Here is a 25,849-nt window from a genome sequence, read left to right as displayed (position 1 = left end):
TGCTACCTGTGAACACATCCACGGGTGTGATGTCAGTTATCAGTTAATCTCTAGGACAGACTTCCAGGGGAGGATTCTTATCCCCTGTAGAGAGGAGAAAGTGAGTTGTCCAAGGCTAAGTGACTTGTCCAAGGTCACACAGCAAAGGGAAAGCAGGGCCTGGACTCTGTCTATAATCAATCTGGCTGCACAGAAAGAGTTGATAGGTAGAGGGAAGGGAGGGGAAGTGGCTTGGGGCTTAGGGTAGAGGGGGTTAGGTCCCGAAGACTGCAGAGGCCAGGACGTGGGGTCCTCTGGCTCTTGCGGATGTGGGGAGAGGAGGAGAGTGGGTCCCTGCCGTAAGGGGCTTCCCAAGCGTGAGGTCTCTGCCACCTGTTTCCATTTCCCCCAGTGTCTTCGGTGATCTGTTTGGAGCTGGGGCTTGCTTTGTCACTTGCACTGTACTTTACCAGGGTGACCCTTCCGTGGCTAGATGGAAGTCTACTATTTCTTTAACAAACACATAGCACTTAACTGTGTCCCAGATACTCTTTTACTTTATAAATAGATGTTCATTTAGTCATCATGCTGGCTGCATCATCATCATCTTTATTTCACGTATCAGAGAAGTAAGGCTCAGAAAGGTGAAGTAACTTGTCCAAGGTCACACAGCTAGTACCTGGTGGCGCAGCCTTGGAACTTGCAACACTGGGATCCATTAGTCCTTGTTCTGAGCCACCCTAACCATCCCACCCCCTTGATGCTCTACATGGGAGCCCTGAATTCCCAGGAGATGTGGCATCTTCGGGGAGCCTCTAGTCTCAGTTGAAGGGAGATCCAGCCCTGTGCTCACCAAGCCCAAATCTCACAGGGCAGAGAGAGCCCACAAATCAACAGCTGCTTTGTGGGGGAAGCTGGCAGAGTGTCCAAGTGGGCCTGGCTGGGAGGCGCAGGTCAGCAGTCAGGAAGCCTCTGTAGAGCGTGGGCCTGCAGCCACAGTGCTGGCCTTGGTAGCGGGTGGGGGACACGGAGACATTGAAGAAAGTGTTGGCTTCAAACTGAGCCCTCAGAGAGCTTGCCGTCTGACTGACTGGAAAAACAAGGCAGGCATGTGTGACCAGTTAGCAACAGTTGTGTAAGAAAGTGGGAGAGAAACAGCATAAAATCCGAGGCAGCTGAAACAGTTTGGGCTTGGAATCCTGTGTGGCCTTAGCTATTTGACCTCCGCTCTCAGTCTCCTCACCTGTCATGGGGAAATAATGATGGCACTGACTCCATAGCGTTTTGTGAGGCTCAAATGAGACGAAATGTGGAGGGTTTGAGCTCTGCATCTGGAGCCCAGTGAGCACCCATCTAGATGTGAAGGCTCACCACCTAGAGAAAGAAAGGGACCTGCCCTTGGGGCTGGCCTTGGAGCAGATCAAGATGGGAATAGTGAAGATGAGGAGGCCAGGGAGGGTCTCGGCTCTGGAGTCAGGCTGCTTAGGTGTAAATCCCAACCATGACGAGTCACTTACCCTCTCTGGGCCTTGATTTCCTTGTCTGTAAAATGGGTATAATAATAGTGCCCTCCCCAAAGGGTATTCTGAGGATTAAACTGGTTAACTCATTTATTCAATAAGCAATATTGAGGGGACTTCCCTGGTGACCCAGTGGCTAAGACTCCACACTCCCAATGCGGGGGCCCTGGGTTTGATACCTGATTGGCGAACCAGATCGCACATGTGGCAACTAGAGGTCCCGCATGCCGCAACAAAGATCGAAGATCCGGTATGCTGCAGCTAAGACCCGGTGCAGCCAGATAAACAAATAAACAAATAATAAGCAATATTGAGCACCTGCTGGGTGCCAGACATATCTCTATTCACTGCAAATAATAAACAGTCAATACACGTTAGTGATCTTATTATCTTCATCAGTCATTTTCAGAGGGTGGGGGACTGTTCAGGGAAGAGAAAAAGAGGAGGCTGAGGGTTTCTGGGGTCTTTGCCTAAATAGGGAGGCAGGACATCCTGATCACAGGTTGATAGGTGATGAGCACTTACTATGTGCTGGGCAGGTCAGCTCACGAGACAGGGGATCACGTCATCCCCCTTTTGCAGGTAGCAAACAGGTCCAGAGAGGTGCAGTGACCTGCCCAAAGAAACACAGCTAGTGGAGGTGGAGCTGGGATTTGAGAGACTCAAAGGCCAGGCTCTTGATTTACAAAGTTTAAACTTGATTGAGAGATGGCATGGGGTGGGGGCCGTGATCCAGGAGAGGAAGGAGGGAGAGACCTGGCCAGGAAAGGGACAGACGAGGGCACAGCCTCTAGGTTGGGCAGATAGTGAGGAAAGGACCAAGTCAGCATCTGCCTCTCTGGTGGGTTTTCCCAGCAGTAAACGACTGAGGGAAGAGAGTGAGGGGAAATTAGCTGCCAGGCTTCTCAGAAGAGGTGGTTCTTAAGAAACAGGCCAAGTTGAAAGAGATGGCAAGCCAGTGCCTTCCTGGCAGAGCGCACAACATCAGCAAAGGCCCTGAGGTCAGCACGCAGCATGGCATAGGGCTGAGAAGCTGCAGGAGATGGCTGAGGGAGGTCAGAAAGAAGATTGGGAGGGCTGGAGGCCTCAGGGGCACAGGAAGAGTGACAGCCCCAGGGAGATAGGGAGGGTGACAGATTCAAGAGGCCTAGCTAATGTAGAAATAGAAATAACCTCCCATCTGGACAGGAAATAGAGCACAGTGATCAAGAGGGCAGGTCCTGGACATTCTAGTCAGGCTACTTCCTACCGTGTAGTCAGAGCAAGCTGCTTGATGTCTCCTTCTCAAAATAAGGTACCTCTCCCCTAAGACAAGACCATCTGTGAGGGGAGCTTCGTGCAGTGCCGGGCACGTAGAAAGCGCTTGATTCATTCATTTATTCCCCAGCTACCAAGTGCACCCTTAGGCACACAGCAGAAAACAAAGTAGATAAAAATCGCTGGCCTCAAAGAGCTTATATTCAGAGGGTAACAACACGAAAACCAGTGAAATACATGGCTTGCTGGATGGTGATATGTGCCGAGGAGAAAAAACATGGAAAGGGCTTGGGGACTGCCCAGGTTATGGCGTGGTTGCAGTTTTAAGTAAACTTACAAATGGAGGCTATTGTGTAGAATTATTGTATGGCTATATTATAACATTATTAATAGAACAGGTTGTAGCAGAAAAGAGTGCCTTCCAGTTTATGAGGTATTCATCCTTCATTAGAATCACTCGAGGTGTAGGTATTGCAGTTCCCATTTTATAGATGAGGACGTTGAGGCTCAGAGAAAAGAATCTGACCTTGGAATCATGACTCTGAGGACAGGCTGCAGCGCCTGACTCCTAATGACTCCCTGTGACAAGAAGAGTGTTGTTCCTAAAAGTCTAGAGGAGAGAGAGGTTAATCAGGGCGGCGGTGGGGCAGGGCGGGTTGGGGGGAAGCCGGGGGGGTGGATATAGACGGGGCCAAGGTGGGTCAGCATCTCGGGGTGGGGCTGAGCTGGAGAGAGGGGGCAGAGGCCTCCTTCCAGGGCTGGAGCTGTGGTCAGCATACCTCGGCGTGGCCTGATCAGAGTGACTGCAAAGTGGCCGGACCCAGGGGCAACCCTGAGGGCAGAGCGGGGGCAGCAGCAGGCTGGCCCTGAGACACTGCGTGATTGAACAGAGGGGCAGAAGCTGTCCAGAACTGAGTGAGTGTGGGGGTGGTATGGAGGATATGGGGGAGGGGGAAGGGCTGACCAGACAAGAGAGAACAGTGAGGAGGTTGCAGGGCCAGTACTGGCCATCCAGCTCTTGAATAGCAGGATAGAGACCTCGGCCTTGATGTTGTCCTCAGCGGTGGGGAGCTCTTAAAAGTTTTTGGAGCAGGGACACGGGTGTCATGAGAATGAGATTTGAGGAAGAAGAATCTAGCACTTAGGTGGAGCAGATTCAGGGGAGGCATTTGGAAGTGAGGAACCCTCTGGGGGACTGCCATAGCTGACTGGGCAAGAAGTGATGAGGAAGTCAGACCAGAAAGACCGTTTGGACTAATGGACAGAGTGGGGCCTGGGAGACCCTGCTTCTAGGTGCTAGCCTTGGGTCTGCCTCGCATTTTTTTTTTTTTTTTCCCTTGGACTTGCCGCGTGCTGCTTGAGGGATCTTAGTTTCCCTACCGGGGATCAAACCCAGACCCTCAGCAGTGAAAACACTGAGTCCACCAGGGTACTCCTTGCTTCTCATATTCTGAGGGACCCAGGGCTAGTCCTTTTCCCTCTGTACCTGTGTCCTTATTTGGATTGAACTAAAGCCACCCACCCCCCTTTTTTTTAACCCTGTGGGCTAAGAATCCATTTTGAGAAGATGATGGACCTCTTCAGAAAAAATACTAAAGCACATTTTGGTTAAAATTTGCTTGAGGTTCACAAACTTGTCAAGCACCATTCATAGAAACAAACTAGATCAATAATAGAAAAAACAGCAGCTAGCATTACATGCTCTTTTTTGGGGTGGGGGCATGCCACGGCATGTGAGATCTTAGTTCCCCGACCAGGAATCGAACCTGTGCTCCCTGCAGTGAGCACATGAAGGCATGAAATCCTAACCACTGGACTGCCAGGGAAGTCCCTAGCATCACATGCTTATTATGGGCCAGGTGCTGGGCACAGTGCTATATACATCATAATCCTGTTAAGTCTGCTCAACAACCCTATGAGGCAGGTACCATTGTTTTATTGTTAACAGATGAGGAAGCTGAGGAGGCCTAGAGAGGAGGAGTGACTTGCCCAAAGTCAGAGCTGGAATCGAAGCTTGGCTGTGTCAGCTCTAGAGCTTGAGATCTTAGCTCCTTTGGTTAAAGGCTAGGATTTTTGGATGGAGGAAGGAGAAATGGCAAGAGAAGAGCAGATGTGGGAGGATTTTCAAAGAAAGCCGTGGAGAAGCAGTGCAAGAGTAAAACCATGGAGTCCTGGGATGGTGGGCACAGGTGGTTGTAGGGGAAGAGTCCATTTGGAGGTGCCTTGTCTAGCTTCCAGGGGGTCGGTAGCTGTCCCACATGACCCCCAGCTAAGTGACCTGCTCTGGAGCCTGCTGGGAAGGGGAGGGGCTATTCTGTGTTCTTGGCTTGATTATGTCCTGCCCCCTTGGCAGGAAGAGCTTATCCCTGACTCTTTGACTCAGCCTCCAGTGCTGTCTCTGGAATCTACCCTCCCTCCCCCTTCCCAAGGCCATTGACAAGGGCCAATGAGCCTTGATCTCTCTAAGAAAGTTCGGAAGTGGGAACACCGTTTCCAGCCCAGAAAAGAGTACTGAGGCCCATCTCCTGAGATCAGAGTGGAATCTGGAACCCAAACAGCATGGGTGCGTGTTAGGTTCTGGTTTAGATCCGAATCAGCAGTACCATCTAGGGGGAGGTTTTCTGGATTAGACCAGGCCATCATCTCAGGCTGGAATCTAGATTTATGGTGGGTGGGACTTGTTGGTCATCTAGAATAGGGATTGGAAACTTTCTGTAAATAGTTTGATAGTAAAAGTTTTAGGCTTTATAGACCACTGGGTCTCTGTCATGACTACTCAGGTCTGCCACTGTACCTTGAAAGCATTCATAGTGCATAAAATGAATGAGCATGGCTCTGAACCAATCAAATTTGAATCCTAAAAAGAAACAGCAAGCTAGATTTGGCCCTTGGGCTGTAGTTGCCAACCCCTGGTCTAGAACCTTCTTCCTGTAGATGGCTAGATCTCAAATATGACTAGACAGTAATCTAAGCAAACAAGACTGGGTGATCTACAGCCACTCTCTTGCTGGATCTAGATATTGAGAACTCATGATCAAGAAATGTACTAGACCATGCTTTCAAGCAGACGAAGGCATAATCTCTGGCTGAGCCAGATTCACAGAAAGCTGGGAAGGGCTGGTGTGGGGTGGTAAGATTTAGACCCACACATAAGGCTGTGGTCTGAACATGGGGAAGTGGATGAGCTAAAGCCACACAGATATTGATCTAGAGCAAGCAAAGTCTTGGTCCAAAGCCAGAACACCATATGATCTCGGACAGGACTGTCCAATAGAAATGTAATAGGGGACACATATGAATCTAAATTTTCTAGTAGCCACATTAAATAAGGTAAAAAGAAAAAAGTGAATTAATGTTAATCATGTATCTTATGTAACCCAGTATATCAAAAATATAATCATTCAACATAAAACCATTGTAAAAATCATTGCGCTATTTTATATTCTTTTTTTCATATTTAGATTTCAAAAGCTAGTGTATATTTTATATTTACAGTACATCCCAGTTCCAACTAGCCACATTCCCAGTGCCCAGTAGTTAGTTTCTACCACATTGGGTGCATATTCTTCCAGCGTTGGGCAGTTTGGAAGCAGGCCTTTCTTTGGGACCAGGGTCCAGAGGAGTGATGAGCCGGAATGACCTGGAGTAAATAGAGCTGATCACACCGGAGGTTATATTCTTAGCAGACCTGAACTGGGTATAGACTGGCTTATCCTGGGAGAGCATCTAGGCTCTGGATTGGGAGGAGGAGGTGGTGGTGCTGGTGGTGGTGGTGGTGTCCCTCCCTTGGTCCAGCTCCTCCCTCCTTCCTCCCAGCATCACCTTTGACTCTGGAGTCCGGTCTGGTCTGGCAGGTGGGGGTGGGGTAGGGTAGCAGCTGGACCCTTGAGGGAGCAGGAGCTCCACCCCTCCAAGCCAGCTGCTGCCAGCCTTCCTGGACTGACTCTGTGGAAACAGGGGGCCCAGAGACAGAAATAAACTGCCAGGTTTCCGGGGCGGAGTAGGGGGCCTGCCAACCTTTGTGCTTCCTTGCTAAGGGGTAGTGGAGGGGGACAGGAAGCAACTCCAGGCCCTCTCCCAGGCTGTTACCCCTGCATGTCATCTCTCCTCACCCCCACGTGTCCTCACCCTCATGGGAAGGCTGGGCTAAGTCTGGATTTGGTGGATTAGTAAATCCTCGGGGCCTGGGAGTCTGGGCCTGACCCTTGGGAGCAGAGCGTGATCCCTCAGGGCCCTGGACACAGATCTGTGCCCATTGCTGGATCCCATCTTAGGGCCCCCCACTCACTACCCCAGGGCAGGAACTGAACAGCTTCAGAATGCTGAACAGCTTCAGAGTGCTGCACAGGGCATTAGACTAGGAGTTGGAAATCTGTGTTAGATGCTCAGCTCTGCCACTAACTGGCCAAAGGCAACTTGGGGCAGATCGCTTTGAGCCTCAGTTTACCCTTCGATGAAAAGGGGACAGTGTTTGTCCTGCTTGTCTCAGGGCACTCTAGTTCAGTGGTTACTCAGACTCTGGAGCCAGAGCTTATCTGATTCTGGCCCCTGCCACTGTGTGACTTTTGGCGGGTCACTTTACTTACCTGAGCCTCAGTTTCCTCATCAGCAAAAAAGGAACATTACCTTCTTTATGGGAACTTTTTAATTAAATGAGTTTACTGCATGCAAATTATACAGGACATGTGCCCAGTATTGGTTCTTGCCCCTGGGTAGTCCATGAGCTCAAGTGGGTTGTAGTGAAAATGCATTATTCAAATATAAGGGATTCTTCCTCTGTTAAGAGTCCTTTCGGACTCCCTCATTTTATGAACGAGAAAACTGAGGTTCCCAAAAGAGAAGGCGTTTTGGCCAAGGAGAGGCAAACGGCGAGCAAAACCTTTATTTCCGTAACCCCCCTTGTAAAGCCAGGTAAGACTCATCCCCAATTTACAGGTAAGGAAATCGAGGCCAGTGATTGGCCACTGATGCGTAGCAGCGCCATCCAGTAAGGCCTGAGTCCGTCGCTGGGGAGGGAGTGCCCTGGCCACCCGTGTTCACCGGAGGAGGGGCGTGCAGGTAGCGGGCGCCGTGGAGCCGCAGCCGCAGCCGGAGCCAGGCGCGCTATTAATAATCCCGCCGCTCGGCCTCGGCCGAGAAGCGCAGGTCCGCACCGCCGCCGGGCGCCTCCCGGGCCTGGGCCGGGGCCCGAGCCCCAAGCCGGATCGCGGCGGCCCTCCCTTTCCACCAACCTCCCCCCGCCACGTGACCCCCCTCTCCACTGCGCGGGCAGCCGAGGGCCCGGGCTGGCGGGCCAGGGGCCAGGAAAAAGCCAAAAAACACCGAGGCCGGGCCGCTCCCCTTCCCGCTGAAAATAGCCCCCGGCCGGGGCTGCCACGCATTCCGTTGGGCCCGGGGCGCGGGAAGGGGCGGCTGGCCGGGCCCCCCGCCCGGCCCGACGTGGCTGCCGGGCCGGGTTGGAGGCGGCTTGGGGCGGGGGTTGGGGGGGGAGCTGAGGGCGGGCCGCGCGGCCGGCCGGCATGTGGCTCTCCTTCGGGGAGCCTTGGCAGCCCGGGCTGCGCGCTGCGCCGGGATGATGGAGAGCTTCTGGAATTTCCTGCAGCTGGAGAGCGCGGCCGGCCGGGGGAGCGGGCTGAGCGCGCGGCTCGGGAAGGGGCGCCTTGCAGCCCGACCCTAGGGGGCGCCCCCGCGGCGAGGGTAATAGGGGGTGGGGTGGGGAGGGTAAGAGATCTCCCGCCCCGCCCCCGCACGGCGCACTAGTTGAGGCGAGCCGCACACACCGCCTCCGAGTCCCGCCGCGCTTTTTCGGGGGGTCTGGCTGGGGTCCAGTCCCGCCCCCTCCCGGCCGGGGCGGCCTAGAGGGACCAGGTGCAGGCGGCGCCCCTCCCCCAGCCGCCTGGTTTCCCTCTCGGCCCGTCATCTCCTCCAGGAGTCAGTAGCTCTAAGGCCTCATCTGGGAGGGGTGGGGGGCGGGGGTGGCAAGGCTTGGGGGCCGCGCAGGCCTGCCAGGTAGCCGGAGAGGCGGCGGCGGGAAAAGGCGCGGACCGTTCGGCCCGAGAACCGATGGGGCTGCAGACCAGAGCCTCCTGCTCAAGCTCATGGACCCCCAAGGGCTTCTAGGAGGGAGGTGAGGCAGCCAGCTCACAAGAACCCCCACCCCCCACCCCCATTCCTCGCAATTGCGGACCCGGTGGGGGTCGGATGTGCCAGAAAAATCCTGGATAGTTTTTTCCACGGCGGCGGCAGCTTTCTTTGGGGGGCCGGCTCTGCACCTTGCAGGTCTGGGAGTCCAGAAAAGGGCTCCCGGGAGGGCTTCCTTTTACAAGGAGCCCTGAGATCCAGGGGAATAGGTAAGTGACCCCTTAGGGCTCACTCTTGGCACGCTGGCTTGCGGGAAGGAAAGAGGTCTACCTTGCCCTTTGTGGGGGAGGGGAAGGGATGCTTTCCCACCACCTCGCTAGTTCTAGTACCATTTGGTGCTCTGCAAACCGAGGAACCGTTTGGCAACTCAGCAGGCACCTCCCCCTCCTGGGTTGGACCCCGCCCCCGCCCCCGCCCTTGCCAGTGGTCCCTGTTCAACTTCATGTCCTGCCCCAACCCAGCAAATCCTCACCGCGTGAAAGAAGCCAAGGGGATCGAAGGTACAGTTCTGATATCTTCTCTGCCGCTCCTTGGCTGAGTGACCTTGAGCAAGCCCCCTCACTCCTTAGTCCCTTGGCTCATTTGAAATGGATGGTAGAAGGTAGGCCTCAACAAAGATAAACAAAACAAAAACGAATTAGAAGGTAGTCGGCGGCCTTGTGGTGGGGCTTAAAGTTGCACAATATTTAAAGCAATTCCCATAGTGTCTGCATACAGTCAGGACAGGAAATAAAGGGCACCTGTGTATGAGACAGCCAGCCCCATTCAGAGCCTTCAAAAGTGTTTGAATCTCTTCTCCAAAAGCCCTGAGAAATTTGGCCTTGCAAGGTAAGTAGTGCCTCTCAGTTGGGCTGGGAAAGATGGAAGGAGGTTGGTTCTAGTGAGTGTTCATTTATTCACTGAACACACATTTATGGTGATTCTCAGCTCCAGTCTGGCGGAGAGACTTACACATTTGCTCTGGAGACTGAGAAATCAGAATGGTCACCACATTGTTAAAGCTGGAAGGGCCCTTAGAAATCCTGCTAGGCTTTCTTTTTTTTTTACCTGGGAATTCCCTGGTAGCTCAGTTGGTAAAGAATCTGCCTGCAATGCGGGAGACTCGGGTTCAATCCTTGGGTGGGGAAGATCCCCTGGAGAAGGAAATGGCAACCCACTCCAGGATTCTTGCCTGGAAAATCCCATGGAAAGAGGAGTCTGGCAGGCTATAGTCCATGGTATTGCAAGAGTCGGACACGGCTTAGCGACAAAACCACCACAGGCTAGCTCTTAGTACAGATGGAGAAACTGAGGCCCAGGGAAGGGGTGGGGTCTCCTCACTCCTCCTACTGTTGGGATGGGGGCGGGGGCAGGGGCTGGCAGAGAGCTCTGGGCCTGAGAAATTGGGGCAGCCCCTGGCCCAGCTCCCTGGGGTATGGTCCAGGCTGGCTGGGAAGCCGATGGAATTCTGCTTTTCTCTCCCTCTCATCTTCTTGCTGACCTTTCACTCCACCTCAGCTAGAGTGGGTGGGGGTGGAACCCAGATACCCAGATTCAAATTCAAATGCTTGTTGGCTCCCCCTCAGCCCAGGATGTTGGGCCTGGGCCTGTGTCAACTCCCACCCTTCCCTCTCCTCCTCCCCCTCCTCCCCCCAGTTCTCCCTGTTTCCTGTTGGATGGGCCTTCCCTGTGTACTGGAAGGAACTGAAGGCTCCATTTGTTGTCTGTGTGAACTTGAGCAAACTACACCACCTTTGTGAACCTCATTTTGCTTTTCTGCAAAGTGGAGTTGAAATAAAAATTACCTTGCAGAAAATCTCTTTCGCAGCATCCCAAAGGCTCCCTGGCGGAGATCTATTTGAATAACAAAAGGCAGGGACTTCCTGGTGGTCCAGTGCTCTGGACTGTGCCCTTCCACTGAAGGGGCGCAAGTTCGATCCTGGTCTGGGAACTAAGCTCGCATGTGCCACTGCCAAAAAATAGTAATAATAATAAAAAGGTGGGGATTCCCTAGACATTCTAGGCTAGGTATAGGGAACAGAGCAGCCTCCTTTCACCTTTGGTTTGGGGAGGGAACTCTGAAGCCCTGGAATACAAAGTGGGTTTGGGGTGAATGTGTACCAGATCATTTTGGCAAAATACAAATTCGAGCAAATCTATGTGGACACCAGATTCCAGGGCTGCCTGGGGCCCGTGTATCTGAAGACACCGCAGGGCAGTTCTCATAAACTCTCCAGGACTACAGACTCTCCCTCTCCCAGCTAATCCAGTTCCATCTCACTCTAGCCTGAGTGTCCTCTACACCCCATCCACATTATCACAGAGAACTCTCAGAGACTAGAAAAGAAGGGCTGTGTGGCTTTCGGCAGGCCGCTTCCCCTCTCTGGGCCTCGGTTTCCTCCTGCATAGAGGAGGAGGCTGGATTAGTGACTGCCTAAGGCACCTTCCAGCTCTAACAGGCTCGGAGCCTGTGTTGACTGATGTATCCTAGGAGATAGGAGCACACAGAACCGAGTCAGCTGGGAGATTCCTGTTGAGGTATATTCCACCCCCCGCCCCCCCCCCCAAGAAAGCTGGAGTGCCTCCCTTCCCAAGACACACCCTCCAAGGATACTGGCTGAGATTGTGGTGGGTAGAGGAGGGCATATCACCCAAGTGGTGCTACTGATTCCCTGTCAATAGAGAGGCCTGTGCCTAAGAACAAGAGCTGGTGTCAGGCGGGGCTGTGAGACTCCTTGCTTCTAGGGGAAGGGAATGTGTGTGTCAGTGACCAGTCAGCCTCCAGGGAATAGGGGGTGCGGTGCATGAGGCAGCTAGCTTGTGGGATGGTGTGTCCAGAAGAGTGGTCACAGGGCCAGTTTACTGGTGTGTGTAAGACAAGGAAGCTGACAATGGGAGGGAGGAAAAAAAAAACCCAGATGAACCACAGAGCCAGGCTTTAGTTTAGGGCAGGCTGTTGGGGAGGCACTAGCCTCACGGGGAAGTGTTGGCATATTCAACAGTCTGACACAGTTTTGCCTGTGCCTAGGATTGTCAGCTTGTTTATAGGTGCTCTGCTGAACCGCACTGTTGGCAATTGCTGTTGTCACATTCTGATGTGGGGGTATCTGTGTAAGGGTGTTGTCAAGGTTTATTCATTAAGAGTCTGGCTGTTTGCAGAGAGTATCTGTACAGGATGGCATTATAAGGCAGTTAGGCAGCTTTTGTCCATTTGGTGTGCTATCAGATTGTATGAGGGGCGTCGGGTCTGGCTGCTAGGAAGCCTTGAGCCATCTTGGGGACATTGCCAGGCTGTTAGGGAGGGTGTTCTCAGGCTGTGGGAGCATCCTGGCCATGCTTTAGGTGCCTCTTCCTCCTCCATCTCTTACATACTGGGAGAGAGGTCTGTCTTCATCAGTCCCTCCGCAGGTAGGCTAGCAGGCAGTCACAACCCGCTCACACTCGCAGTAATTTTACCACGGTGCCTAAATCAGGAACAGGCGTGAATTGACCTTTTAACCCCTTCCCCGCCAGGGGATTAGACTCTGTTTCCTGTTCAATCTCCTCCAGAGCCAGTTCCATCTCTCCTGGGGGGGCCCCCCCAAGGAGCGGATAGGCAGCCCCCAACATCTCTTTTCTCCCCCTCCTCTGTGGAGCCTTGGGGGTGGGGCGCGGGGTGGATGCTGAGGTCCAGGCTGGTGCAGGGCCTGGCAGGAGCTGAGGGCCCAGGCGGGAGTGATAAATATTGAAGAGGAGGGATTTCAGTGTGGGCTGGAGCAGCTGCAGTGGTTCGAGTGTCACACTATCTCTCCCCAGGTTTACTGACCCATTTCCATTCACGCGGCTGCTGGTTTCCTAGCAACGGCAACAGTCCCCCCAGAACAGGCGGAGTGTGTGTCTGCCATTAGCGACTGCCGCAACTGTGTCAAGGTTACCCCGCTCCCTGCAAACCCACCCCGGCGGGTTTGTTTTCTGCCAGTGCCTGGCACACACCGTGCCAGCCAGGGAAGGGGAGGGAGGGACCCGGGGGCCAGCCCAGGGGCTTGGGTGGGGGTGGGGGGCCGAGGAGGAGCTGTAGTTCCCGGTCCAGTGAGAGCCAACTTGGACTCAGGCCGAAGCAGGCGCCCCCCCCCCAACCCTTGGCTGGTGGAATTCCTGAGCCCGAGGGGAGCAGGGGGCGGGGTTGTCCCTCAGCCCTGACCCCCGAGATTCCAGAGCCTAGGGGGAGGGGTGTGGGCCGAGGGGCCTCCGGGAAGCCTGCCCGATCTGACCCCACCTGGCTTGTTCTGCTCCTGCCCTGGCTTCCTCCCACTTAGGCATAGCTCCGTGCTCTTCTCTGCTCTCAGCTCTTTGTCCCAGCCTCTGTGCCTGGTCTCCCCCCTCAGACTCCCCAGGGCGAGGTTGTATTTCTCCCATCAGACTAGGAGCTCCTGAGGTTGGGGTTCATGATACCTCCTTTCCTTCTCTTCCCTCAGCTCCAGTTCGTGACTGTTTTTCTAAATGTCATGGGAGATGAGACTAAACATTTGGGGTAGCAAAGGATAAGTTTCCTTAACAGAGACTCGCAGGGCAAATACCCCCATTCCACCTCCTGGGTGAAGTAGGTTCTGCCTGCACTGCCCAGGCTGGCAGCACTTGTAGCGGAGGGGCCGCTGGAAATAGAGGAGGACCCTTCTTTTCACCCTGAAAGCCTGGCTGCAAAGGGTTAAAGCAGTTCTTCCCCCCACCTTGGTATGTAAGCTCCCCCCAGGCTGGGGAGATGGAAGGAAGGGGGGGGGAATCCTTCGCCTTATAGCCACTCAATGTGGTCAACTCAGACCTGACCAGTCACATTCCTGCCCAGGAGGATGGGGCTTGAGGTGGAGAGGTAGGGACCTGGAGGGGGCTGGGTGTATAGGATTTGGAGGGTTGGGGTACCAAGAAGGTGGGGCACATTGCTGCTGGGAACTTGGAAGGATTGTGCAATGTAAACCTCTGGAAGCCTGAATCAGCCTCCTGTCCCTCTGGAATTGTCTCCCTGTCTTTCCTCCTAGTTTGCACCCCCAGAACATTCCCGTGGTCCCCATCACTGTGACACAGGTACAGATGCAGTCCCAACTCTAAACAAAGAAAAGTGTGTTGCGGAAGCAGTTTCCCACATGTAGGATGGCGCAGAGATTTATGGGTAGTCTCCACTGTGACTTTCTGGTGCTTGGAGGAGGTCGGCTGGATTTTTGGCTGGGTCAGAGGCTCTAAGATCTAGGGTACAGAGCAGGCTGTGCTTGACAGTAGAAAGAGACCTGGGCGGGGACCCAGGCAGCCTGGTTCTCTGCCCAACCTTGTGCCTGACTCCTCGTGGGCTCAGTCTCACCATCTGAGGGGCTTAGGCCAGTGGTCTCTAACAACCCTCCTGTCCTGTTGGTCAGTGGTTCTGGGTGAGGGATGAGGAAGTGAGGGGCAGTGGTCTGGAGGGACTGTGGGAAGCTGCCAGCTCCAGGGGGAGTTTGCAATGTGATCCCAGAGCGAAAATAGCCCAGGTCATTTTCAGCTGCTTGGGCGGAGGTATCTGATCCCGCCAGGGCAGGGCAGCTTGGGCAGGGGGCAGGGAAGAGCATTCTGTAAAGCTCTCTGGGAAACCAGACCCCAGGATGGGAGGGTGGAGAAAGGTTGGCATGCCCGGCTGGACTTCCTGAGGACCCCCCCCATTCCCACCCCTTGGGGGCTCTGGAATTTTAAGATGAAGAATGCAGGGGGTTAACAGGAGGTGAGGGCTGGACTCCAGCCCCCTTTGGGTCCTGGCCTGGATGAGGTGAAAGGTCAGCCCCAAGGAGTCCAGGCACAGCTGGGGAAGGAGTAACCTGATCCATCTCCCTAGCCCTGCTCAGGGGATCACAGAGCTGCCTCCCCCAGGAAAGGTGCTTTGACATCCCCAGGAAGAGTTTGTTTCGACTTGTTCTCAGCAGGCAATGAGGGGTAGGGGAGGGTCCTGGCCCAAGGGGTCAGGGAGAGCTCCAGGCCTAGAGCCCCAGCCAGTCTGGCAGGGCTTTGTCATCCTAAGGTCAGGGGAGGTGTAGGTGAGCTTGCTAGAAAGGTTAGAGGTAGCGTGTTGTGGCCCTGCTCCCATTCTGTGTCCCATTTATGACTCTGATGGCCAACACTGAGGACTGAGGAAGCTTAAAGTTAGGAGACTACCCGCCCTCAACACACACACTGATGAGTGAGAGAAGCTTCCTGCTACTAGACAGTGACATTGGAATGTGTTTGGGGTGGTGTCTCTGAGATGGCTTTGCTGTGTGTGATGGGGTCGTTATAGAGTATAAGATGGTGTGATGGTGTGATGGGAAGGCAGAGTATTGGATGGTGTGACGGAAGAACATGGATTCTGAAGTCAAGCCTGACCTGGGTTCAAATCCTTGCCTCTGTCTCCGACTTTTTAACCGAAGCCTCAGTTTCCCCAACTACAAAATGGGACTGATGGAGGATAAAGGGCAATCGTGAGGGTTGGGAGAGAACAAGTGCTCAGTAAAAAGTAACCCTTAATGGGCCTCATTGTGTCCCAAGGCTCCAGAGGAGTTGGTGAGCTACAGCTGGTCTGAGGAAGAGGAGAGTTAGGAGACTGTGACGGGGTCAGTGTCCCAAGGGCTCTGCGTGAGGCTGTGGGAGTATCCAGGTCACGTGGGGTCGGATGGGGTGAGGTAAATGATGTTTAGTCTGTAGCAAGGGGTGGTTGGGGCAAGGTTCTTTTTAACAGCCGACCTCTGAGGCTGGCGACAGCCCCTCTGCTGCCTACCCCGGCGGGTTTGTGCAGCCATGTGTGGGTGTAGCCTGTCCCCGGAGTGTGGCTGTAGGTATGTTGGAGAAGGCGCAGGCATCCCAAGAAAGAACAAGTTGCCTTTTGTACAAGCCCAACCCCGGGGCGGGTTGGGCCCTCTCTGGGGGATCCCCTGTTTCTGCGCCCGGCTCTCAGCCCACGGGACAGCGCCCCAGCCGCGCCCGCCACCTGAGGGGGCTGCGAGGCTGCTAGAGCGCCCCCTCCCGGGGGACCCACGCTTGGGCCTGGAGCTGGGGGTGCGGGGGGCGGGGAGTGGTCTGGGGCAGGGGGCGTGCCCAGAGCCCTGGCCCGCCCATGTGACGTCACCCCAGGTGCTACCAATCTCCGGGAGCCGTGCCCACGGGCCCCTTCCAGGCTCAGCGCTCTGAGATCTGGAGGCGCCGTGGGTGGAGGAGGCGGCAGGGCCGGCCCACGGGGCGGGGAGACCGTTGAAAGGCCTCGCCCTTCCTGCCTTGGGCTGGGCTGAGCACACGACCCTGAGAGCCAACCGAGCTGCTCTCTTTGAAGAACCTAACAAGACCTCCTCTCTTCCTGGAGCACTCAACCACCTTGCCCACCTGTCCAAATCCTACCAGGTACCAGTTTCTGCAGGAAGCCTTCTAGAACCGACCTCTCCCCCACCCCCACCAATCTTTTTTCTTATTACCTACACCCTTTTAGCGACCCTCAGTCATACCAGTACTGACTGCTACTAACACCAGCAGCTGTCCACTGAACCATTTACTGTGTACCAGGCCGTTACAGGTCTTTCATGGAATATCTTACCTGATAGATCTCTGATTGCTTTCCACCTTGTATTATGAGCCTTTCTCACCCACTGGATTGGAAGTTCCTCTGGGAAGTGGTCCCAGACATGGCATGGCTCAGAATAGCACTACTGAATGTTTAGGATGGATAATAAATGAAGAGACAGGCTCATGGAGGGAAAATATCCTGGCAGAATTCCCACAGCAAATAGGTAGAAGAATCAAAGCTAGAAATGAGGTATCCAGACTCCATTCAGGCCTTTAGTTCTGGTGTGTGACTAAGAGTAGGGAGTTGCAAAGAAGGATGGCATAATCCTCCTCTCTCCCCCCTCCCCCCGACCAAAGATCAGAGGAACCCAAAATCTGTTTTCCTCTGCAATTCACACACCTTGAACCAGAATCTCTGGCTCTTGAGAGGATGAGGAAAAAGCAGTGATGGAGGAGCTGGGAGGGCTTTTGTAGGCCAAAGCGTTAACTCTGGGCTGTAAGGAGTAGAGTGGTTCCAGTAATTGGGGGTACTGGTTCTGGGGACATAAGGCATTTAGTTTGCAGGTGGGAGGTTCCAAGTTGAGCCACAAGGAGGGTTGAGAGCCAAGGTATGTAGGGATTCAGTGCAGGGGAGGCAAGGTTTGTGCTGGGCCAGCACTCCCCCCACCCCACCACCACCACCACCACCAGGCTGGCCTGGTGGAATGCTGGGAGGCCCGGGGGATGGGGCCAGGCAGCCAAGGTGTCTCTGGTGGTAGAGAAGCAGTTAAGAGCTGCCTCAGCCCGTTCCTTCAGACAATTAGTGACATCTCGCTTGACAACACCACACTGAGCCGATGCAGACCTCAGCCCCCCTCCCGGCCCCCCCACGGCCGCTTCAGCTGTTTATTCTTGGGCTTTAACAATTGGGATTCTGACTTGGAGGAGCGGGCGCCCCGCGCTGCCCTCTGACCCTCCGTCGCCTTGGCAACTGGAGCCCGGTAGGCCTGGGCTCTGCGTTAGGATTACAGATCCTGAATTCACAATCTTGCTGCTCCCCTGCAAGCAGAAGCAGCAGCGGCAGCATGTGGGATCTTCAGCTAGACTGGAGGGGACAAGAAAGAGGATCCCCAAGGGCCAGCCCGAGGCGCAGGTGGGAACCAGGGATGCCCACAGGCAATCCAGAGCATGGTGTGCCCCCCATGGAGTGTAGCAGGGCTCAGAGCTTTCCTCCGTTCCCAACATCTCCCATCCTCTGGAAACTTTCTTTCCGGTAGAGCCCCCAGGGCAGGGGCCAGGCTTCTTCATCACCACCCCCCTGTTTTTCCCCCCAGTCAGCCCCCTACCATGCCCAGACCTCCAAGTGCCAGCAAACTGTGCCCCTGCCGTGCCTGCAGCCATGGCAACAGGCTCCCCCACCTTGTGAGCTCTCCTCCTCCCCCCCCACCATCCCCCCCACCCCAGCAACCAACTGCCCCAGCTGAAACCGGAGCCGACGCATCTGTGTGCCTCATGCCCAGACTCACATTCCATTTCTGTCCGCTGTCCCCCCCAGCTCTGGCGACGACATCCCCCCCTCCTCCTCTTCACACCCCCTCCCTCCTTGCCTCTCTACTCCTGCTGCCCCCAGCCCACCCCACACACACACTTTATCACTTAGTGTCTCCCCCTTCCTCCCTTCCCAGTCTCTGCCTGCCTCTGCCCCGCTCCCTCTGTCTCTGGTGGTCTTTGGGTGTGTCAGTCAGCCCCTCTGTCTCCAGCTCCCTGTGGTGTCCTCAGTCCCCTGTGCCTTGCCCCGTCTGTGGCAGCGCCTTCTCCATCTCCTTCCCCTCTGCAGGTGTCTTGCTCGCTCTCTCTGTCTTTGTCTCTGCCTCGTTCTGCTTGTCTCTCTGTCTCTTTGTCTTTTTCTTCCTCCTCTATCCCTCTCTCCCTGAAGGGAAGACTTCCTGTCTCTTTCTGGCTCTTTTCCTTCCTCGAGCTTTTCTCTCTTTTTCTCCCCCACCTCTGTCTTCTTAACCTCATTCTCTTGCCCACCCCCTACATGCTTCCTCTTTCCGCCTCTCTCTTCCTGAATCCGATTCTCTGCCTTGGTTTCTCCTTCGTCTCTCTTCTTCCGACTCTCTCCTTCTAAATACATAGATTTCTTTCCAGTCTTCTTTCTCTGTTTTCTAGTTGGTCATTCCCTTCATGGGCCCGGGGATGGAACTGGGTTGCGGGGGGGGGGCCCTCTGGAGTCACCCCAAAGGAGTCCTCTCTCGAGGACTGAAAGAGGTGTAGTTGAACCTGAGATGAGATGGGGAGGTTCTAAGGGCAAAGAGTCGGCAGGGGGTGGGGCAAAAGGAACCAAGATTCCCAGGCCTCTCTTCCTTCAGAGGACAGGCTCCATCTAGTTTACCTTCACCCAGCCTAGGTAAGTAAAAGCAGAGGGTAGTTCGTAGGGGCTGAACTGGCCCAAGAAGCCCCCTGGCTCTAAGAACTCCACGAAAGGTATGTTTAGGCCTCCTTCCCTGATTCCTGGGATTTGTTCCTCCCCCTCATACAACAATGGCTGCCTCAGACTGCCTCAGTTTCCCCTCTGGTGCAGAGGGTATACTCCCCTTGCTCTATCTCTGACTCCTCTAAAGAGCTATGAGTTCTTGGAGCAAAATCAGGGTTATAAAGAACAAGCGAAGGGTGGAGTGACTTCCGCTGCCCTTGCTCACCAATACTTCTGTGTTGGAGGGGTACTTCAGCACAGAAGAATTGGTTTGGCTCAGGGCTGGGGTGGAATAAGGGTCCTGTCTCCTTAAGTGTCTGGTGGAGGACAATGCCCCCGCTCGCCCCCGCTCCCCCCCGACCCACGACTGGCAGCCCTTGCTGTCAGGCCCTCCTCCTCACACCCCCTCTTTGGAATGAGCTCGGAGTCATGGGAAACAGACCCTGGGATGGCGGTGCCAGGCCTCCAGGGCCTAGCCCTTGCCTCTGGGTGTGATGAGACCTGGGCGGGCAGACAGTTCTAGGACCCCTGGGTCTGGGCACTACTCACCAAGGGGCCAGGCGGGGGAGTAGGGGTGCCTGGGGGAGGCGGGTTGCACGCAAGGCATGCTGGGCCCCCTCGGCGGGTGGGTGGGGGGAACAAAGCTGGCATCGAGGCCTCAGCTAAAATTAGCCGCTTCCCTGCGCGGGAGCGAGCATGCCTGCCAGCCGCCCAGATCGCCGCTGCCTCGGCAGGCCATCTGTCGCCACGTTTTGCTCAGTCCCTCAGGGCCCCCCAGCTCCAGCCACCCCAGGGGCTAGAGAACTCTGCTCTGAGGCTGTCCCTGGCCAGGACACTGGACACTGCTGCTGTCGTGCTGTGTGACCTCAGTCTAGGCTTGTCCCTCTCTGGGCTCCTGTACAATAACAGGGCCCCAGACGCTGACATCCCAAGACCCCCCCAGTCCTTTCAAGCACCAGGTACTGGCGCCACTCATGGGGGCTGGGGTGCAGGCTGCTTTCCTGCCTTAGAGCTAGCCTTCTGGTCTGAACTCTGAAGGTGGACCACGTGGGTCTTAGGGTAAAGGTTGGGCTATATGACAAACTCCTGTCCATTTTCTTGATCTTCACTGGACAGGAGGGCAGCTCTGCAAGCAACAGCACCCTGACACACACACACTCACTCACTCTCTCTCCTACAGAAACAGCTTCAGGCAGGGAGCCTGGAGGCAGAGGCTGGATTCAGCTGATACTAACTTGCCCTGTGGCTTGGGCAAGCCTCCTGCCCTTTTCTAGTCTTATCTTCCCCTCTTCAATAAGAAGCTCCCATTTCGGGACTTCCCTGGAGAGCCAGTGGCTAAGACTGCACTTCTAACGCAGGGGGCATGCGTTCAATCCCTGGTCAGGGAACCCTCTCTGCTCTCCAGTTGAGGCAACTGAGCTCCAGAAAGCAGAGGTTCCTGGTGAGGAAGCAAGCAGTGGGCCAGGGGGGTGAGCCGCCATGTCCTTCCTCCTCAGCGCCTCCCGGGTTGCTGCCTCTTCCCCCTCCCCAGAGCCAAAGAGACTGAGCCTCTGCTCCAAGGTCACTCCGCTTGCCCTGGGAGGAGCTCAGACTTGAACCCAGGCCTCTTGGCTCCTGTCCTCCTCACTTTCTGGCCAGCAGGCTGGGCCTGTTCCCTGGGTGAGTCATGCCCCTGGACTTTGGCCTCCTTGTCAGGCTCTGTAGCCTGAATTGGACAGGGGGCCTTGGTAAGAAAGAGGGGCTCCTCTGGCCGCAGCGGGCGTCTGAAGCGATCATCCCACCCTGTCTGTCCTGGGTTCCCGAGGGTGTGGTGACAGCCACCCCTATCCCGCCTGACTCCACAGCCTCCGAGAAGTCCTGTTAGGACTTGCTCCTCAGGCCTTAGGGCCAGGACAACCTCATTGCCTTCTGCATTCTGTTCCCCCCAAAGCAACTACTTTCTATTAGAAATGGGGGTGGGGGCGCTGCTTGGGAAGGTGGCATTTTCAGGTTGTCCGCGCCTAGGCGGCCGGCCTTCTTCCCGGCACTCATCTTCCTGGCCCCGGGTTACCCAGGAGAGAGGCCACGGCGCCGCCCCTCCTGGTGTCCAGGGACCAAGGTCACGCCCAGAGCCCTGTGCGCCTCCACCTCCTGGGGCCAGCGGTGTTTGTCACTGGGGCAACGTGTGGCTGTGCCCGGCGCTGGCAGTGCTGGGGTGACATTCATGCCCTGTGAGCTGTGACGCCTCTGCAGGCAGAGGACAGCACCACCAGGCTGGCAGTGATGGGGGAGGGGCCGGTGGGCTGTCACCTGTCCAGAGCAGCCTGGGGTGACGTGTCCTTTACCTACCCTGCAGTCTGGAGGGGGAGGACTCACAGGGAAGGTTGTGTCCCCGGCTTACACTCGATGTGTTGTGGGGAGGGGTCTGTACCTTTGTCACACCTGGAAAGTGAGGCACGCGCATGTGTGTGTGGGCGGGGGGAGAGAGAGGTTCTCTGCATTTCACACCCTGTTGGGGTCCTGATTGTATGTCGGTCCCACCCTCTGGAGGGTAAAAACTGTGTTTCTGTCTCAGACTGTCTGGAGTTATCAGGTGTGCCCATCTCAGGCTTTGGAGGAAGTGACAGGTTCTGTGCTTAGCCCATCCTGTTAGGAGGGTAGTCACCCACTTGTCCACCTGTCTCTCTGACTGTTGGGTGTGTGTTTGTGATGTCACCATATGCCCATCTCATGCCAGTGTGGGGAGTGACGTGTGATTATCTCGTGCTGGTGGGGGGCTGTCAGGAACTTGGGAGCTTGTCTCTTGACCCTAAGGAGATGACATGTTGCCCAGTGGCATGGGGCTGTCAGTTGGCAGGTCCTCAAAAAGAAGGCCAGAGCCAGCACGCAGGCCATGGGCACAGGAACAAGCTGGGATCGGGGCAGGGGTGCAGGGCAGAAGGGTCTGGGCTCCCCAAGACCCAACTTGTGACCCAGGTGCCAGCCCTTGGGACCATTCCCTGGGAGGAAGGAATATGCTGTTTTTCAGATGATGTGAACCGGGGCCGCTGGGCTGGGGCAGGTGCGACCGGATAGGCAGGGCACCAGGCAGGGCTGGCATGGAGGGGCTTGTGTCCCCAGGAGTCTGGGGGACCCTGTGCCTCGCCTCTCCTGCCCCTGAAACTGTTAAACTAATTAAGGCTGTGGAGCCGCAGGATTAATCGGGGCAGCTCGGCGCAGGCCGGGAGCTCAGGTAGTCGATTAGTGCGCCGCGGAGGATATTGGATTTCTGAACCGCAAGTCAGCACTATTCGGGCCTGTTATCTCTCCCAGGCTCCAGGGTCAGGAGGCGGGAGGCTCCAGGGCTCGCTGGCCGCCCCCGCTCGGCTGCTCCAGGGCGGCCACTCCCCCTGCCCACCCATTGCCTCTGCCCTCCCTGACCCTGCATCAGGTTCCCCCTGAGTCTCCCCTCCATCAGGCTTGCAGCCCCAGCGCCCCCTACCCTGCCCTCTCCCCTTGGGTCCTTCCAGGCCTGACTAGCACCCTGCGCCTCCTCGCTGACACGCTCCTCAGCTCCTGACCAGCCTCTTTCCACCCTGGTCTCCTTACCAGTCGCTGGCCCTGTCCCCCACTTTTAGCCTCGCCCAGCATCGCCCAGTCCTGTCTCTCTGCTTCGGGGTTTGTGTGTCCTTGTCTCTGCTTCTCCTGTCTCTCTGTCTCTCCCCCTGTGCATCTCTGTTGAGTCTTTCTCTTTCTCCCTGTGTCTTTTCCTCTCTCTCTCTCTCTCTGTCTTTTCCTCTCTCTCTCTTGTGTGGTCTCGCCTGGTGTCTGCAACCAGAACAAATCTCCCCCAGCCAACACCCCCTGAACAAGGAGGCCAGAGCAGCTAATGGGAAACATGTGATGCTGCCTTGCGCCTGGAGCACCGTGAAGGGAGCCTTAGTCCCAGCTCAGCCCCTGCTCCCACCCCCCCCCCCCGCCCCCGCCTTGCCGCATTCCCCCCACCATCCTGTCCCCTGCCTTCCAGCCCGTGTGGGCACAGTCACAAGTTCCCCCAGTCATTTCCATCTCAAGGGGCGGGGGAGCTGGCCTTTATCAGTTGGGGAATATCAGATTGGGGAGGGGCTGGGAGCAGCTTCACTCCTCAGGTCGCCCCAGCCCCCAGGGCCAGGCAGACCTCATGCAGACTCCCCCCCAACCACCAGCACCATATGTAGGAGAACAGGGCCAAGATGAGCTGAACTCTAGGGGTCTGGATGGGGGGGCCGCCAAGCCACCCCCACTGGAGGGCTCTGGGGCCACCCAGATTTCCATCTTTTCCACCCTCCTGGGCCTCTGGGGAGCTGCAGAGGTGGGGGCTCCCCGAGGGCTTGGGAGCTGCCGGGCTGCATTTCTGTGCCCACCCAACCATGGGGGGAGGGGGGATGGATCAGAGGAGGGAGGCTCTGGCAGGTTGAAATTCTCCTTCTCTGCCTGTGGATAAATTGTCCCTAATCCAGGCTTGGGGAGTTGTCTGGCTCCTACGGAGAGAGAACGAGCAGGAGATAGGGAGGGAGGAGGGAAGCAGGCGTACAAACAACGGTGACACAGACACACACTATCACAGAGCCCCACATGCACGCGCGCACACACGCACTGACAAGCTCCATGAAGGTATCACATGAACACTGAAGCACCACTGTGCTGACAGGCGCACCCTGGCACACAGACTCACACATGTTGACACTGACGCAGACATACAGTGACATGGCACAAGGTCCCAGTGATGTACACAGGTGCACAGTGATGAGGGCTTACACACGCACGCGCAGGGTCACAGCCAAGCACACACTGGCCCGCGGTGAAACAGACCCACAGGGATACTGTGACCAACCGCACCGTGAGCCTGAAAACCCAGAGAAAGGCAGGGGGAAGGAGGGAGATGCCACTGATGCAGTGACGCCAGTGCCCCCAGTCACTGGCCTTGAGATGGGAAACCTGTGGGGACAGTAGAGGGTCCACTCCCCTCCCCACCCCAACGCACACACATCCAGAGATGGGCAGAAGTCAGTTCAGCTCCTGACACGGCCAGATGCAGAGCGTGTACACATGGGCACACATGCCCCAATCACAGCTGGGTACACCTGGTCACACATTAGGCACATATACCTGTGTGTCCCCATAGGTGTGCGAACATAGGCTCAGCTGGACATACACACAGAACTGAACAGACCCAGATACACACACCCACATGTATAAGTGAAGACACCAGCTCTAGTAAATAGCTGCGCTCACACACACACACACACACACACAGTCTTATACATGGGCACTCTTAAACACACATATACTTGCATAGACATACAAAAATACACAGAGAAACATACAGAAGGCTAAGTAGACCCAGGAAGCCACACACAGGTGCATTTGCCCAGACAGCTGAATGCTCACAGACATGCAGGATCTCTTTAACACACATGTACACACACATTCCCAGGCAACCAAAACCTATAAGCAGTCCATGAGGCCTGGTTCCCAGACCCCTCAGGGTTCAAATACAAACCTCAGGGAGGTAGACAAATGGGCAGGAAGCAGAGTGGGTGAGGAGAGCCCTAGTTATTAAAGAAAACGAGAGAGAACCAATCTCGGATGGAGAAGGGTAAATGCCAGCTGCGTATACACCCCTCATGAAAATCTGCAGTCACCATCACTTTGAACAGTAACTCTCACACCTGCATTGTAAGTGAGCTCTTAACGTTTATAGTTTCCCTAGAGCACTTCTCCCCGCTCATAAACTCTCCCTATTTTATAGATTAGGAAACTGAGAGCCAGAGAGGTTAACTGACTTGCCTATGATCACACAGGTGATGAAAGTTGAGCCAAGGACCATTCTGACTCCCAAGACCAGGTTCTTTTCACTATAGTGTATGTGTTCTTGTTCATGCATACATATCTGCCCATGCAGAGATACTGCCTGGGGTTTCAAGACATAGTTCATAGTCCCCAGTGAAGTGAGGTTGGAGCCAATTTCTGTGTAAGACTAGACCCACCTAGGATGGCCTCCTGGTCCCCCTGTCTGGTTCATCTTGTATCCATGCTTATGTCTGGGGTGCTGTTTTTGTTTTCACAGATGGGAGCTTGCCTGCCTGTCTACCGATTGGCCTGGACCCCAGAGCCTGCCCAGCTAAGTGCATGCAGAGGGCCCTGGGTTCGGGGTGATTCTCAGGCTGCCGAAGAGACCACCCTGGAATCACTGGCGAAGACAGGCCTTTGCTGCTGAGCTGGGCCTATCTGCACAGCTTGCTCAGGTAACAGTGTACAGAGAAGCTGGGTCTGCTGGCCATCCCAGGAAGTGGGGATCAGGGATACTTCCTTCTCAATCCTATCAGGGATCCCTCCCCTCCCAGCTTAGGCCAAAAAGAGGCTCTTTAGTATCAAAATACTGTGACCACACTTATCAGACTCCCCGTTATCCAGAAAGGCAAGGTCCATGGATATACAGAAAGTTCCCCCAAGTCCTGCCTCCTAGTTGGAGGACCTGCACCTGGATGACCTGAGAGAACTGGGCAGCGAAAGGGGTTGTCCCAGTGACCAGAACCCAGGGCAGAGGTAGAAACCAGAATGCCTGCTGTGTGATGCTGACCCCGCAGGACCCCTCTCTCCTAGAGTCAGTGGAAGTTGAGAGGACCTGGGGAGTTGAGGTATGCTGGGCTGCCCTCCTGGGATGAAATGGGGCAAGGCCGGGGGCAAGAACCATCTCCCTAGCCTGGGCCCAGATGAGCCCACCCAAGCAGGCTAGAGAGCTGCAGAGGCCAGGTGGAGCGGCCCTGCCCTGCAGAGGCAACTCCCCGAACTGACACATGAAGCCTCAGGCTCCAGGAAGCTCCCTAGAGCCCAGCCTGCCTGGGGACCCCACCCAGCTTCCAAAAGAGCATTCCTAGGGCCTGAGGTCTGGGGGGGTGGAGTCTCCCGGGATTGTCAGGGTGGGGATGTCAGAGCTGGGTGTACCCAATTGTAAATGTACAGGGCATCTAGTGTGCAAGTACTCCAGCTTGTG

The 25,849-nt window shown here is 55.5% G+C and overlaps 1 protein-coding gene across 4 annotated transcripts in view; it reads left to right on the top strand.

The window, feature by feature from the left end:
• AHDC1 (AT-hook DNA binding motif containing 1) overlaps positions 1 to 25,849 on the top strand; it is a 65,103-nt gene that overhangs the window by 18,681 nt on the left and 20,573 nt on the right. For 2 of the 4 annotated variants that reach the window (XM_018056775.1, XM_018056783.1), the window contains exon 3: positions 24,923 to 25,100. The gene's annotated coding sequence lies outside the window, so the exon portion shown is untranslated. Of the gene's footprint in view, positions 1 to 13,541; positions 13,587 to 15,919; positions 16,242 to 24,922; positions 25,101 to 25,849 lie in introns of those variants that run through there. The other 2 variants (XM_018056802.1, XM_018056793.1) reach the window with 2 other exon arrangements.

Source organism: Capra hircus, chromosome 2 (assembly GCF_001704415.2).
Source record: "Capra hircus breed San Clemente chromosome 2, ASM170441v1, whole genome shotgun sequence".
Taxonomy (NCBI): Eukaryota; Metazoa; Chordata; class Mammalia; order Artiodactyla; family Bovidae; genus Capra; species Capra hircus.
Note: the sequence above shows the minus strand (reverse complement) of the source record. Positions and strands in the feature narration are given on the sequence as shown.